The 15,197-nt window shown below is 39.9% G+C and overlaps 1 protein-coding gene and 1 long non-coding RNA gene across 6 annotated transcripts in view; one reads left to right on the forward strand and one right to left on the reverse strand.

Annotated features, from left to right (window-relative positions):
* The window catches only part of THSD7B (thrombospondin type 1 domain containing 7B), a 518,195-nt gene that overhangs the window by 77,126 nt on the left and 425,872 nt on the right, over positions 1-15,197 (forward strand). The gene's annotated exons all lie outside the window — the stretch shown is intronic.
* On the reverse strand, positions 1,969-6,340 carry LOC106039327 (uncharacterized). Its single transcript, XR_001209165.3, has 3 exons — positions 6,179-6,340; positions 3,934-4,006; positions 1,969-2,104 (listed from the first exon to the last, which is right to left on the reverse strand). It is a non-coding gene; the product is annotated as an uncharacterized lncRNA (long non-coding RNA).

Consider the following 15,197-nt stretch of genomic DNA (forward strand, 5'->3'; position numbering starts at 1 on the left):
TCACTCATGTTACAGCTGGAGCTTCCTGTTTTCAAACCCGTAGCAGCCAACCATGTAAACCTGAGGGTCAGCGCGTTCAGAAATGATGCATGATTCCAGTCACTTGTTTGCTGAAATAAATTAGATTTACGTAATGAAAGCTGTCAGGTGCTGTATCAATCTTCTGCACTAGTCAAAGTACTTCCTTATTTACAATTCGTGTTTCTTGATGCGCAACTCAGCCACTTAAAAATACTCGCATTATTTCTCTGAGAGGAAAACACCGTTCAGACACAACTTCCACTGAATTCTGGTGGCCCGATGCAAAAAGTCGTTATCTGTGGAAGTTTCGTTTGGAAGCAAAGGCTGTAAAGGCGTGTAAAACCTTGGGTGAAATAGTAATACTATTGCATACTCTGCACACCCACAAGAAAGGCTGTCCACCTGTGCATATGTGCCATTCCCTCTGCCTGGAAGTGAAAGGGAGAGTGAAGGGGCATCCCCAATCCCACACTATCCTGAAATCTAGGGCTTCCAAGAGAGATTTTGTTAGGAAGTAGGAAATGCTGTGTCCTGACTCTAAAAAGAAATACATAGTTTCTGTAAGGATGACTCTGATGGGTCAGTGTGGGATCCCCAGATCCATTTCTGCCACAGTGCCGGGCTGGTTGGTATTGTAAAGAAACAACCCTAACAGGTGACTCTTTTGGAGATTTTTTTCACTTTGTCCTGTGCTGAAGATTCTGGATGACCAGGAATGTTGCTTCTCTCTGCTGCAAGCGCTGGAATTTCTCAAGGTAGCTTTCTGTTACTGTTATTTCTAAAATACCAGCAGCACTGCCAACCACAAGTGCAAGCTTCCCCTCCCTTACCCATAAGCCTTCAAAGAATCATGAGATTTGCTTAAATCATGAGAATTTGAAGCTGCCATACGTATGAAGTTCTTTTTACTTGACTTCTTGTTTTTGCATCTTTGGGATACACCCAAGTCACACTGGCAAGCTTTCCTCCAAAAAGGTCACATGCTGACCCTGCATTACATCAGCTGAGGCCTGAAGAAAAACAGAAAGCAATACCTTAAGTGCCATAAAACCTGGAGAGTTAGCAAGGGTGTAGCAGATGGAGCGCACTCAGAACTGGCCTGCTCTTCCTTTTCTGAGTCGACATGAACTCTGAGGAACTTTAATTAAACCCGAGGTGTGTTTATTCTGCAGCAAAAGAAAGTACACATTCATCTGTTCTGTGCTGCTTGATTAATTAGCTCCCCAGAAGAGATTATTGCTAATTTAAAATGAAAAAGCATTTGGAATATTTAGGTGTTATTTTTATTTATAATTAAGGAACCCTTACAGAGCTATAACAATGTAAAATGACCTTCTATGCATTGAAATTACATTTAATCTACAGCAATATATTCAGAATAGTTCCCACTGAACTTTCTGTCTGTTTATTTTGTTTTTGGTCACAGCTGAGGAGTTGCCTATGTTTGCCAAACAGAATAACTATTTTCCCTGAGCAAAACAGGCAAACCGTCTTCATATCTGAGATATTCATTGCCAATACAAAGTATCTCCTAATCAGTGTACTTGTCTCTATTGTGTTTTTTAAAAATGAATTTGTTTGATAGATAGTTATATGTCTTGAATTGCAGTGCAAATGCAGACTGTCAAAGCAAATGTTGTACTCGGTTCGTGAGTAGTACTAATGGAAAAAGCTGAGTGGCAGATGACCTCGAGGGGAATTGGAGAATCAACATTTTCTTTTACTTCATATTCATTTAATATGAATGAGAGCTTTGTGCATCTTTGAGTTGGCCGTTGTCATCTTGAACCTTGAGTTTTATGTTTGTATATTCATAACTTCTAAATTCCAACAGCTCTCCTATGAGTTCACTTTGTGTGAACTTATAAGAAATTACAAAGCTGAAATTTATCAGGTAACTTTTAAGAAGAGCTTGCTGGAGGCAGGATATCCCCACGTCAGAATTCTCCATGAGTGGCAGTGGCGGTGGCTTGTTCCGCAGGCTCCCATGTTACCCTCATCCCTGGAGGCTCTTCCCACCATGCATTAAGCCATGTGCATGATATCTGTTATGCAGGGCTCATTTGTTCTCTCAGCATGTTCCCTGGGAGAAAGCATGCACATAAGTGTACTTATCTGTCAAGCTTTTAATGCATAGACAGATGCACATATCCATACCCATGCATACACAAATACAAAGAGAAATGCAGATGTCCATAGGTATGCAGAGATCTTTTTTTTTTTAAGAGAAAATAAAGTCAGACAAGCGCACCAGAAACATGGAGAAAATAGTACATTTTCCATCCTGATGGAATTCATTCTGGAGGCCTGTATCAGAAATTCAGAGTATTCTTGCTCTGGTACAGATGAATAGCATCATCACGATAAAGCTCTGAGATTTCTGAGCAACGAAGTTGCCAATCACAGTCGTTACCCTAAAGGTGTATAAAATAATTTATACAACTTGCTAGCACCGTGGGGAGCACCATATGATTAAAATGAATGATCTTGAACTTTATTCTTCATTCTGCAGGCTGCCGTGGTAGGACACGTTTAATACATTCGCGACAGTCTGTGGTTCAGAGAACATGCATTGCTGTACTTCAAGCAGTTAGCATTTCCTGAGGGTTAGTGCCTTCATGCTCGCGTTGGTAGGTGACAAAGAGCAGCTTCTCGGGTCTGATCCTAGAGGAGGATCACATAGGGTGTATTTATATTTAGTGCACTGGAGGCATTCGTTTTAGCTGTTGGTTTTCTGTGCCTGTGCTTGAGTGATGCAGCGTACAGCCTCTGCGCTACTGATGTGCAGGAAGTAGTTCTCACCTGCTGGAAACCAAGGTTAAGCTGCACGCCAAGCCCCACGTAGGCTGTAGAGAGCATCACTTAATGTGGGTGCGAGGTACCTCCTCAAGAGGAAAGTGCATCTTCTCTGAGGACGGTCCTCCACCAGTTTGCTCTCTCCATGTTCGGGGTTTTGTTAGTTAACAGCAGCATCATGGTGATGATAGGATTGATGAATTCAGGGCAGACCACAGTCCAGCTTATCAGTAGGTGCTGAAGTGCTTGGAGGTCTTTGTCTTTCAGCAGCTTTTTAAGGAACATTTACTTAATATTTGTCAGAATCAAAGGTCTGACAGAGTCAAGGTGATAAAAGCTGGACTGACCAAAATATTTTTTTTGTGTGGATAGGATGTGCTGAGACTTACATTCTGCTATGGGATACACATAACTATCATATCCCATAAAAGAAATTCTTGTTCTCAGATGGGAAAGTGTGTAAATTCTCCATGTTCAGCTGGCACCATTGCCATGTGAGACATTAAACAGTGATAAAGGAGCAACCAGTATAGCATTCAGGTAGTTACCAAGGCTGATGCTACCAATGAACAAATTAGGAGTCCCTCATCCATGCTATCGGATCATACATATTTTTCTTTAGGTGTACTCAGCAACAGTTATACTAGGAATGGCCTTTAATTTAAATTAAGATTAATAATTAGTGAATTGCATAAAATATGCCATAGTTCTCAGCCTACTGCAGAACTTGCATTGATGGTAAGATAGCACTGCATTCCCTATCACCCTTTTATTTTGGGACTATATAGTGATCTCCCATGCAAGTTAGATTTCAGCCAATACCCAAATAAAGTTCAAAATTATTAACTCAGAAAAGATGCTCAAGAAATTAGGACTCTCAAGCTGCAGTGATCATTTCCTAATGCTCCCACCTTACTACAGGAGAAATTACGTATACTACTCATTTTCCCTTCAGGAATGCTCAGTAACCTGTACGAGCTCTTTAACTCTGACATGAGGTTTCACTTGTATCTGTGGTGATTATCTGAAATGCCGAGTCTTGCTTGTAATTAAGCTAGATTAGGCTTCTCCTGTCTTGCAGCTCTATGCTAGTAGTGAGGCAGCTTCTCCACGCACCGAATGAACAAAAGCGTGAGCTCCAATGGCTGCAGGAAATGTTCTGTGGTTAAATAATTCTCTTTGTTTCTCTCTGTAGAGATTAGAGATAACAACAATTAAAACAAAAAAAAAACAAACAAAAAAAAACACAAGCAAACTTTCCTTATTTCTTAGATAACCACGAGAAAGAGAATGGACAGATATTTGAAGAGGATAAGAAATTAAAAGAACAGCACTAAATAGTACCCAGTATTGGATACTGATTTCAAGTTATTTTAAATCTTTTGACCACAGAAAGCCCGCTGCTGGCTGAATTTGTACGTTAAGACATTCTCAACAAACTTCCTCATATTCAGCTCATGTGAGAAGGGAAAACAGCTGGAACCCGTGCGGTTTACTGAGCAGACAAGTCCCGAGTGCCGGAGCCGGGCAGGATCCTGGATTTCATCTGGGCTCCGGGTTCTGACTCACTACGTGACCCCGAGAAAATCACTTGACCTCCTTGATCTTCTGCCAGCTCAGATGGAAAATTAGGTAAAAAGCAAAGACAGCAGTGGAAATTTGGTTCTGTAACTGAGCTGAGTAGATGAAATGAAATGAGTAAATGTACAGGTGTTTCCCTGCACTTACACTGTTGATATCAATGGGAGCCATAGCAGGATTCAAACAAAAGACAGAAAACAGCAAATGTTTGGCGATTTTTTCCGGCTGAGCATGGTCTTTCATAACACGTAGCTTCTCACTGGAAGCAACCTGTAACAAATACATTAAAATACAGCCGCTCGGTGTGCTGTGATGGTGCTGTCCGTAAGGAACGTGGCTTTCATAGTCAAGGGCACTTTTTCTACTTTTACTTCTCCTTGGTCCATGGCTTTGGGTCCTCTTGTCCTGCCTTGAGTAGATGAGACCTTTAAGTGACTAAAACACCATGAGAGGTTGTACAACTGGGGAGAAAGGGCTCAGGCCATCAGAATCTTGGGGTCAGAATCTTCCTGCGTCTATCTACCACTGGGTCTCTGGCTTTGTCTTACCTGTCTGTACAGGGTTTGCAATGAGACCTGCTCTTATATGTGGAAAGCAGCAGTACTTGGAGAGCCTAAGATCAAATACCCAATGGTGGAAAAAAAAGAATTTTTTTGGGGGGGGGAGAAAAATGAGTTATTTGTAAATGTGTGATGAAAGCAATACCTGTGACGATGCTCAGGTTTGGTTTTAGTGCCTTTAGGAGGGAATATGAAAGAAAGACGTGGTACGGTCAAAAAAAAAAAGAGAATAAAGTAGATGCTAAAGCCTGATCATGAATTGAAAACAGATAAAAGGAAAAGATTTTCTTTTTATTCCTTCTCCACCCATGTTCCCAAAGCTCCTTTAAAAAACTGACATTCTGGAAAAAACTGTTGCATTTCTGATTACATCACGGGCCACTTGATCAAACCTGTTATGATGTCACCGCAGCCACCAAATTATTTTAAGGCCTCATTACTCACAATGCTTTTATAACTTTCATTAAGTATAAGTGTGACATCAGAAACTGTAAGCACCAATCCTAACTTTGGTTGACCTTACTCTAAGAATTCAAGAGTGACCGACTTAGTTCCAGTTTTATTGCATTGTTTTATTTTTATTGCCATGCTGTGGAAAACATGTTCATATTACTGAAATCCATCTGAGATCTTATTACTTGAAAAAAAATTTTTTTTGATCTTTATACTTCAAAGGTAACCCTTTTCACGTCTACAGTTGGTTTAGGGCCTGCCAGATGAATGCTGTTTTTGTACTTGTTTTCTAAGAATGGCTGTCAGAAAACCTCGTCTTCCTCAATGCTCTTCAGTTTACCCGGTTTTTGTTTTTCTTTTTAAAATTGTATGGCTATATCTTAATTATATTTCTTTTCCACTGGTGCAAAGCAAACTCTGGCCACTGATGCCTTATAACTGGGGGCAAGAGAATTTTATTTGCATTGTTACTATCTGGCACATTTTCCCTATTTCACATTAAAAAAATATTTTTTCTCATGTATTTTTCAAGTTATTATGTAAGCCTGAAATTACTCTGAGTCTTTTGGCTCTGAACATCTGTAATGTCTCGGGTGGACTTCAGCCTGACGCAAAGTACCTGCAGTATGGGCAAGATAAAATCTGAACCTCGAACTAAATCCTATCCTGCATAAACCCCAGTCTTTGAAATGGAAGTAAAACTTTAATCTGAGCATCTGAGAGGAATGTTTGAAAACAGGACCGAGAGCTGAATTTCGTGGACTTACCCTGTCTTGCTGATTTGAATTGTCCTCTAGTTACACTGAAGTTATTTTGATGAGGGTAGTAAAGGAAACTGTTTCTGATTCAGTCTGATTCACCATGCCCAGACTTCTTTCTCATGACTGATTCAACAAAACACCATTTATTGTGTGCGCCTGTTACTATGGTTACCAGAAACACCGAGCATCAATGAAACTGATTAGAAATTGTGATTCTTTATATTCAGAAACATATCTTTTGTGTGCAGACTTTCTTATGAGTTGCAATTCATGAGTTAGCTTTGGGAAAGCAGTCTCTGAATTTGCTCCCACAAATCCGTATGGACATAGGTGCACACCAGTAATTTGTATGTGCAAATTAGCATTTTCTGAAGAAGCAAACAAAGGCAAATCATTTGTGTAAGACGTGGATCTGGGAAGCCAGAGTTCTTTCCCAGATTCAAACACAAACATCTTGTTTGCCCTTGGACCTTGTCACATAAAGAATTTTTTTAGAGGGCCTGTAAATTCGGGCACTTCTGTTTCCAGGCACAATAGGTACCTTTAGCCTGGTTTTTTTTCAGACTTTCTGTGTATCTGTGGTTTTAATTGTTGTCTGTGAGAACCTTTAGTTGTTTCCAACTCTGAAAGTCGTGTCTTAAGCAAAAATATGTTTGTTTGTTTGTTTGTTTTTCTAATATAAAGCAAGATGAAATGGCATAAATACTCTGTTTTCATGCAGTATCTCACTGTGCGGAACATTTTTTCACTTCCTTTTTGTGGATCATTGATGGGATTAATTTTAAAATAAGAAAGAAGTTGTTGTTTTCTTCTACTAATAGGTTCCAATTGCTAGGCTTGTTTAGTGCTGTTATTTTTTTTAACAAGGAACATATAAACTAATGAGACGATTTACATTTATGAATGAAGATAATACAAAATGGATGTCATTTGACAGGAAGATTATAGCAAGATTAATCTAACTTTAATAATGAATCCAGCTTGGCCTAAATTGGTTGTGTGAAAGAGAGAAGCAGCTTTGATCTTGCCTCGTGTAGCAATGCTGAAGAAACCTAGTTAAGGGAATTCTGCTGTTCCTCTAAGTGCACCTGCTTAGGCCTTTGAAGAGGATGCAAAACATAAACAAAGATGTAAAACATACACATAAGTTGTCTTTGCACTTACTCTTTTAGCTGTGAAAGGATGTTTCCCTGCATCTTTTCCATGTCTAGAATGAGATTCCATTATTTTTTCCTCCCTGTACACTAATGCTTCAGGGGCAGCTCCTAACGCCTTAGACCTTATAAACTCCTTGTAGACAAATTCAGAAGTCTTAAATATGCAAGTTGTCTGGCTAGACTCTGGTGGGGAGAAGCTTAACATTAAAAAGTCTGAAATGTTGTAGTGGGTTCAGTATGAGCTATCTGGAAGACATATTTTTTTTTTCATGAAGAGACCAGAAATGAGCTAGCATGAAGAATGAATTTACAAATTCCCTATAGTATATGATTTGTCCTGGCCATGGGAAGGTCATGGGTAGGGCAGTGTAGGTAGGATTAGGCTTGGCTTGATGATTTATTTTTAGTTTGAAACTAATACCACTTTTCTGTTACATCACTCAGTTGCAGTCCATGACAGATGGGAAGAATCCATGGCCATTTGAACTGCTTATAATATTTCAGCATTTACCACTGAAACCCTGTAGGTCATTGTGTGTTTTATTTTTTTTTAATGAGAATTGATTAAAACAAAAAAGTTTCCCTTCCCTTCCCTTCCCTTCCCTTCCCTTCCCTTCCCTTCCCTTCCCTTCCCTTCCCTTCCCTTCCCTTCCCTTCCCTTCCCTTCCCTTCCCTTCCCTTCCCTTCCCTTCCCTTCCCTTCCCTTCCCTTCCCTTCCCTTCCCTTCCCTTCCCTTCCCTTCCCTTCCCTTCCCTTCCCTTCCCTTCCCTTCCCTTCCCTTCCCTTCCCCCTTCCCTTCCCTTCCCTTCCCTTCCCTTCCCTTCCCTTCCCCCTTCCCTTCCCTTCCCTTCCCTTCCCTTCCCTTCCCTTCCCTTCCCTTCCCTTCCCTTCCCTTCCCTTCCCTTCCCTTCCCTTCCCTTCCCTTCCCTTCCCTTCCCTTCCCTTCCCTTCCCTTCCCTTCCCTTCCCTCTTGCTCTCCTTCTTTTCTTCTTTGGAAAGACTCCAAAAGATACATTAGGAAATCCAAAGCCAAATGCCAACAACGACTAAACTACTATCAGGATAAGATTTTTACTAATATTAAATTAGAACATAAAAAGGGTGCACAAACCAGACACTTTTTATTTTACCGTATTACAGATAAAGTGCCTACCTACCAGCCATGTCAATCAGACACTAAGCTTTCTGAAAGAATTCCATTTGACTTTAATTGTTGTGTAACAGATTTGTATTCAAGACTTTATTTAAAATAAAACTTCTGAAATGAAATTCTCTTCACTCAGACATATTTGTTTCAATCAACTTATAATAGAAAGGTTTAGTACTTAACTACAGAGCCCATGAAAAGTGATGAAGGATTCTTAAACACACATTGGGACTCAAGGAGGCAAACTAAATATATATATATATATATATATTATTTATTTTATTTTCATTTTTTAAAGAAAATTATCCAAAAATATGGTAGAAAAGACAATAGTAGAAATCAGGACTCCTGACTCTGATCAGCACCATAAATTTGGAAGATACTGCCTCATTATTGTATTCCGTAGATATAACAACTGCACTAAAAACTCTTACAAGCATAAACTTGTATTTGCCAATATTACTTTTCTATTAATACCTGTGGATTAAACAAACAAACAAACAAAAACCAAAGCAATAACAAGTTACAGAATATTCTTTATCAACGTCTCCATGGTTAATCTGTCCCACAAAGATGGTGAAAGCTGGAGGGACTGCCCAGCCTGTTACTTGTTTGGCTGTCCAGACAGTGGCATCCCAAATAGGACAAATTCCTCTATTCCTCTAATGAACAAAAATTGCAGAGTTGTGAATGAGATATTAGAGGACAGCGCTAAAATGCAGAAAGTGTGGAGGGAGGTGGGTTTAGATTAGATAGGAAAAATCGCTTAATTCTGGTGTACCAGCAGCAACAATCGTATAGGAATGGAAGTGGGATGGTATCTTCAGGCCTTGCCTAAAGCTGCCATCTCATTTGTAAAGCTACTGAGCAGACTGGCTGAGATTACAAGGCTCACCTAGCGTATGGTAGGTATGGATGAAAACTGGAGCAGGATTACATGATTCTTAGGAACAAGGGATGGCCGAACAGTCACATTGTGGTGGGAAAACTGAATTCCACTGAAAACAGGTCAGATTTAGTGGTGCCACTAATGTGTCCAGCTTCTGCTGCTATCACACAGTTTTTCTGTGGGTTGACTACTCTCTCTGTGCCTTTCTCCGCTGAACTCTACTGAAGTCCAAGCAGAGGTCGGGATTTTCGGGTTAGTGGTGACAGGCACAGCTGACTGCACTGACAGGTATGAGATGTTGCCATCGAAGATATAGGGGAGAGATTTATCTTGGAAAGCAAATTCTGTCCATTTTGTATAAAAATCTTCCTCTGCCAAAGGGCTGTATAAACAGCAAAGCCAATCAGTACTGACAAACAAGTGGTCTTTGATAGACAGCAATTAAGGAATTGAGGGTTTTCTCTAAAAGGGAGAGTCCTTTGCAGTAAAATAGGTGCCATGAAAGTGACAAAGTGATTATGTGGCCTCTTTGGTGTTGAAAGGGAATGCTAGCCAGGCTGGCTCCGAGCCCAGCAGGCGGGTTCCCCACCTGCATGGTGCCTGGGCCATGTGGCTGCCCCTCGGAACAAAAGGAACGGGACGGGGCCACCAGACAAGGCCTGGGCAGAAAGAGAGGCAAACTCTGCTGTAAGGAGAAGGAGGTTTGGGGCTAGGATGGAAAAAGAGAAACTGAGAATCGCCAGAAGGAACTGCAAATAGAAGCAGATGAAGAAAATTTAAAGATTCAGTGTTCAGTGGCCGGTCATCTGGCTCTCAACAGAAACCACTCTCAAGTTGCCCAGCTGGTCAGGATGATGAGAATTCATTGACTGAAACACAAATCTTTCTTGTCATTAATGCTTGCCTATTTTTTATTAACTTGTTCCAATGTCCTGTGCTTTGGGGACAGTTAGAGGATGTACATCCAATAGTGGTAGATGGTGAGGAACAAAAAGAGGTGTGTGATACACTGTGGAGCTATGTCCTTCTTGCTATAAATACTCTCATCTAATTTGGTTTGGCCTCTTCTGGTCATTTTAATTCTGTTCACTTTTGTTCATGTTATTTTAGCTTTCCTCTTCTCATTTTTTTTATATTCTAGCTAAGACAAAGAATGATATAGGCCTGAATATCTGATCTATTTGCTGTTGGATGTTGGAGTTAAAAATGAACGAGGGCCCTACTAAGTCATAAACTATAATGAACTATTTTGGGTTTTATGCTCCAGTTTAGCCTGCCTTGTTTGATTCCCTATATTTCTGCTTTTCTATTTCTCGCCTCTGTATTCTCTTCCCATTAATTTCTGTTTCTCCCTTTTTTTTTGCTGCTCTTGTTGTGGTAATGATTTCTGTACTGCGGACGGCTGTCCACCAGGAGCTGGTTTCAGCCCCCCATTTTACTTCTCAGCTGCCCAGTTGTAGTGACCTTCAATCACTTGTGACCTGGATCCCATTCGCACCTTTGACCTGAGCCCTACAGCTTTTGATGTAACGGGCTCCGATTAGCTGCTGACATGGGCAGGAAGGAGGAACCACGAAGGCTGTGTTGTGAAATGGAGCCTTACCTGCCATTCACTGAAGTCAGTGATTCCTGGGGAATCAGGATTGGGTCCAAAGTCTTGAAAGAAGCTTAGGCTATTTAAATTTTTGTGTCAGAAACAGAAATTACATTCTTGGCTCTCTAAATTATAGCTTTTGCAAGGCCAATGCTGCTTTTTATTCTCCCTTGCCATACTGCCTTGGTTATGAATTCATCACGTTTGAGACCCTAAAATACAGAGTCAAACAATGCCACTTACAATGATCCAGAGTCCTCATTACCTTACTTCTTTATCTATGGGCAACCAGTCTTGCATACAATCTTTCAAACAATTTTTACTGAAAGCCATGAAAACTGCTGGAATTGTGCTTTGCCTCTGCTATACAACGTACGCTTTTTAATAGGCATGGGTCAAAAACAAATTGACTTTTTAGAAGGAAACAGGCTGCTCCTCAAAAACTATTAGGGATTCTGTCATCTGGAATATCCCTATCCTGTTGACCTTATTTACAGATTTCAAGAAAAATACAGCATCATAACATTGATGTATAGACCCTGTAGCATTCAATTTCTTTAAAGGATGCCTCCATATGAAATAAGGATGCTGGTCATGAATGCATGCATGCTGAGGCAATACTAATGAGACTAAGCACTGTGGAATATATTGCACACAAAGGCTTTTTTAAAACGTAGTCATACACTTTGGAAATAAAGCAATTTGGCATCTTACCATGGCTACAAATGAGATAGTGCTATGGGAGGGGGAGTTGGGTAATAAAAGTGACAGTTGTGGAGTGTTATTGACAGCTTTTTTTGTAATTGCAGACGGGGCCTGCATTTATCCACATTGTCCAAGCTCTGGTTTTCTTTATGAGTAAAACACAACCATAGGATGGTAACATTTCATTTGGTCTGTTGGAATAATACTTCACTGTAAGCAATTAAAAAAAAACTTTTATTATTTTATTCTTTTTATTACTTTAACCATGCTCATAAACATAATGCTCACACTCCAAGAACCATGCACAGTGAGTAAGTAGAACAACACAGGGATTACACAAGTTGAAGGAGCAGTTTGTAGGCAACAAAAACTGCTGGATTTTCTGAGAGGTAAAGAGTGGGCGGGCTCCGTTAGGGGCATGGGTCTGCAGAGTGGAAAGTAAAGGAAAAGGAATGGTGTAAGGAAGACAAATAAAGGAAGGGAATTGTAAGAGCTATTAGTGAGGACCCATGCTGAGGGGAGGAGAAAGTGATGGAGGCTATAGGAAATAATGAGCAAAGAAAAAAGAAAACACAGCAGAAATAAAGGAATTTCTTTCTGGCTACCCAGATGTCCCAGTGTTGGGTGTTTTGGATATGCTGTTTATCTGGCTGTTCTCTGGACTCTGTCATAACGCTCTCAGACATATGGTTTAATTTGTAGGTAGTCCTGTATGGAGCCAGGAGTTGGACTCGATGATCCTTGTGGGTTCCTTCCAACTCAGGATATTCTGTGATTCCGTAATTCTGCATTGTGCACAGTGAGGGGAAGCGCTGCCTGCTCACTGCCCTGCAGGTCTGCGCTGGATTGCTGCCTGAGAGCTGGAACCAACTGGGTCCAGTATGGGGTACTGCTATACTTTCTGATAAGAGACTCACAGCAGTAGTCTCTGGGGAAAGCACTGATGCGTCCCTCTCTGGTCATGGCTGGTTACAGGAATTCAAGTCATGGGTAAAGACGAAAAAATTTCCAGCTCAGGTAGTTATGGTGAAATGTTTACACCAAAGCACAAAGATAGACATTACAAATGTATTTTAATTAGTGTAAGTACAGATATTTTTTCAAATCTACCCTAGGCTTCACAAACTCATATTGTATGGCAAGGTGTTGCACAGCACAGCCCTTGTTTAAAAAAAATCTCTTATTAATTCATTAAGCTCTCACTTTCAGTGGATATATCTATGCTTGTAGCATTAAGGAAATTAAACAAACATATCTGATTTACCTTCTGGGCTGGTTTGAGTATTTTGCATAATTTAGGTATTATATCTAATGTGCATTTGTGTGGAATTGCAAATTCCATTTCAAATATTGGGCTTTGTTTGCTTTGTTGTTGTCTCTTTTCCCTTCAAACTGAGCATAATTTCACAGCAGTGACAGTAAATGTCGCTGTGCCAGTTATACTGCTAGCAGTGAGGGTCCATTAAACGCCGGTGATCACACATTCAGGTGGAGCACAAGGAATGACTGCTGGCCAAGGAAAATTAGGTTTATAAGTTTGAGTTTGATCGGGGAAACAACTGTGCATGGATTACTGGATGGGGGCACAAATCACCTATTGAAATTTATTAGGGAGTTACTGAGCAAAGGGGAACTCATAGGTAGGAAATACAGGGAAAGGGGAGACAGAGAAATGAAAGAAAATGGCTGAGCACTGACAGTGGGCACGGGATCGAGCCTTCGTTGATCAGACGTCACAATTTAGAGGTGAGAGATGACGATTCCTTAAGGATTTGGAGTGAACTCTAAGGAAGACTCACGAGGGATGAAAATGCTGAGCTTTGAAATGTGAGTAATAATGTATTGTTTTGTCCAGGGCTGCAAAGGGCAGCTGCTCCTGGGAACCTCTGCAAGAGGACTTATCTGCAACAAACAGTCCTGGGATTCCTGGGCCTACTCCTGATTAGGAATGGTAAACTGAGAACATGTAGTCCAAAAGATCAATCAAACAACCAGCATTTACGGATGCTTAGGCAAATTTGAATGCACACAGGAGAAGCCTAGTTAAAGTGGCTCTGTCAGCCTTGTGACTTCTCCTTTTGTTTTGAGTGTCTCCAACTTCTCTCCTGTCTCCGTCTTCTCTCTTATTTAAGCAAATTTAGGATGAGAGCCTGGAATGGCTGGAAGTATTTATTCTGCTAATGTTTCCTGTCATTTCAGTGAATTCTATACTTGTCTGGGATGCTTTAATACTGTGGTGACCTTTGGGTCACAATACAATGGAAAATGTAAAATGATAATATTTATGAATGGGAACAGATGATCATATTCAACATATCTGCATGCCATTAACAAAATGAAAGTAAAATACTAAGATGGTTATCATATTATCTTTCACAATATCTATTTTCTCTTTTAAGTTGAAATGTAGGTGATTTTTTTTTTTTACTCAGATATCAGTTGGTAAAAGCTGTGCAGTCTGTAAAAGTTATAACTTGCAACAAATACAATTTGTCAGTGTGACATTACTTATCATAATTCAGCATTCAGATGCACGAGGGCTCACATACAAATACATTCCAAGTGTTTTCTAATAAAATAAAATAAAATAAAATAAAATAAAATAAAATAAAATACATCTGTGTTTCTGTGATAAAAAAATAGTTCTTTGCCTGTGAGGATAAAGTTATCGGGAATAAAAGATCTTTAGACTGAGTGTTCATTTTGCTTTCATAACCTTGACCAGCAGTGCATTTTGTGTCTGGTATATAGGAATTTATAGTAAGCGTTGCACACACTTTTAGCCTGCATTTTTTGTATGATCAATAGATCAGACTCAAATGATATTAGTGGCTTAGAGTCAGCAATTCAGTTTAATAGACAAGTTATGAAATTATGCACCACCTTATAGGCCTTTAAAACAATGTTAAAAATCAATTTCATGTTTGGCAAACAGTCAATGTAGCTCTGTCAATACGGAGTGACATGCTGAGGTCATACAGTAACAAATTCTACTCTCAGATGGTTGTATAATGAAAAAATAACACCGTTAACATCAGTGGGGTGACTAACTTTACAACAGTGTATAACAGGGCAGGATGTGACTTATGGGAAGAGTCTCTTCACACTGGAGTTGAACCAGGTTCCTGACATAAAGTACTGACATGAATTAGATTTTCACCGATGGGTAGAGGCCAACCATTTTTGCTCATAAACATGTCTAACCAGCCTATCTCTACATCAACTTACGGATGCTGATTATATATACTGATATATTGAGTTAGTTCATAAGTAATCATTCAGCTAACATATGAAAAAAAATCACGTCCTATACAGCATTACTTAGTGAAAATTTGACATGTGAGCCTCATTTGTCTCTTCCAATTTGTACATGACAATGAAAATCCTTATACACTAGCATGCTCTGTGCAGCATAAATACACTGTTTCCTAGGAAAGAAGCAAATCCTGGGACAAATCTCTGTTTTCTCTAAGCGTTGCGTTGACATATCATGGTCAGCATATTTTAAGCAGATACAATTATCTCCTTTTCCA

Source organism: Anser cygnoides, chromosome 6 (genome assembly GCF_040182565.1).
Source record: "Anser cygnoides isolate HZ-2024a breed goose chromosome 6, Taihu_goose_T2T_genome, whole genome shotgun sequence".
NCBI lineage: Eukaryota > Metazoa > Chordata > Aves > Anseriformes > Anatidae > Anser > Anser cygnoides.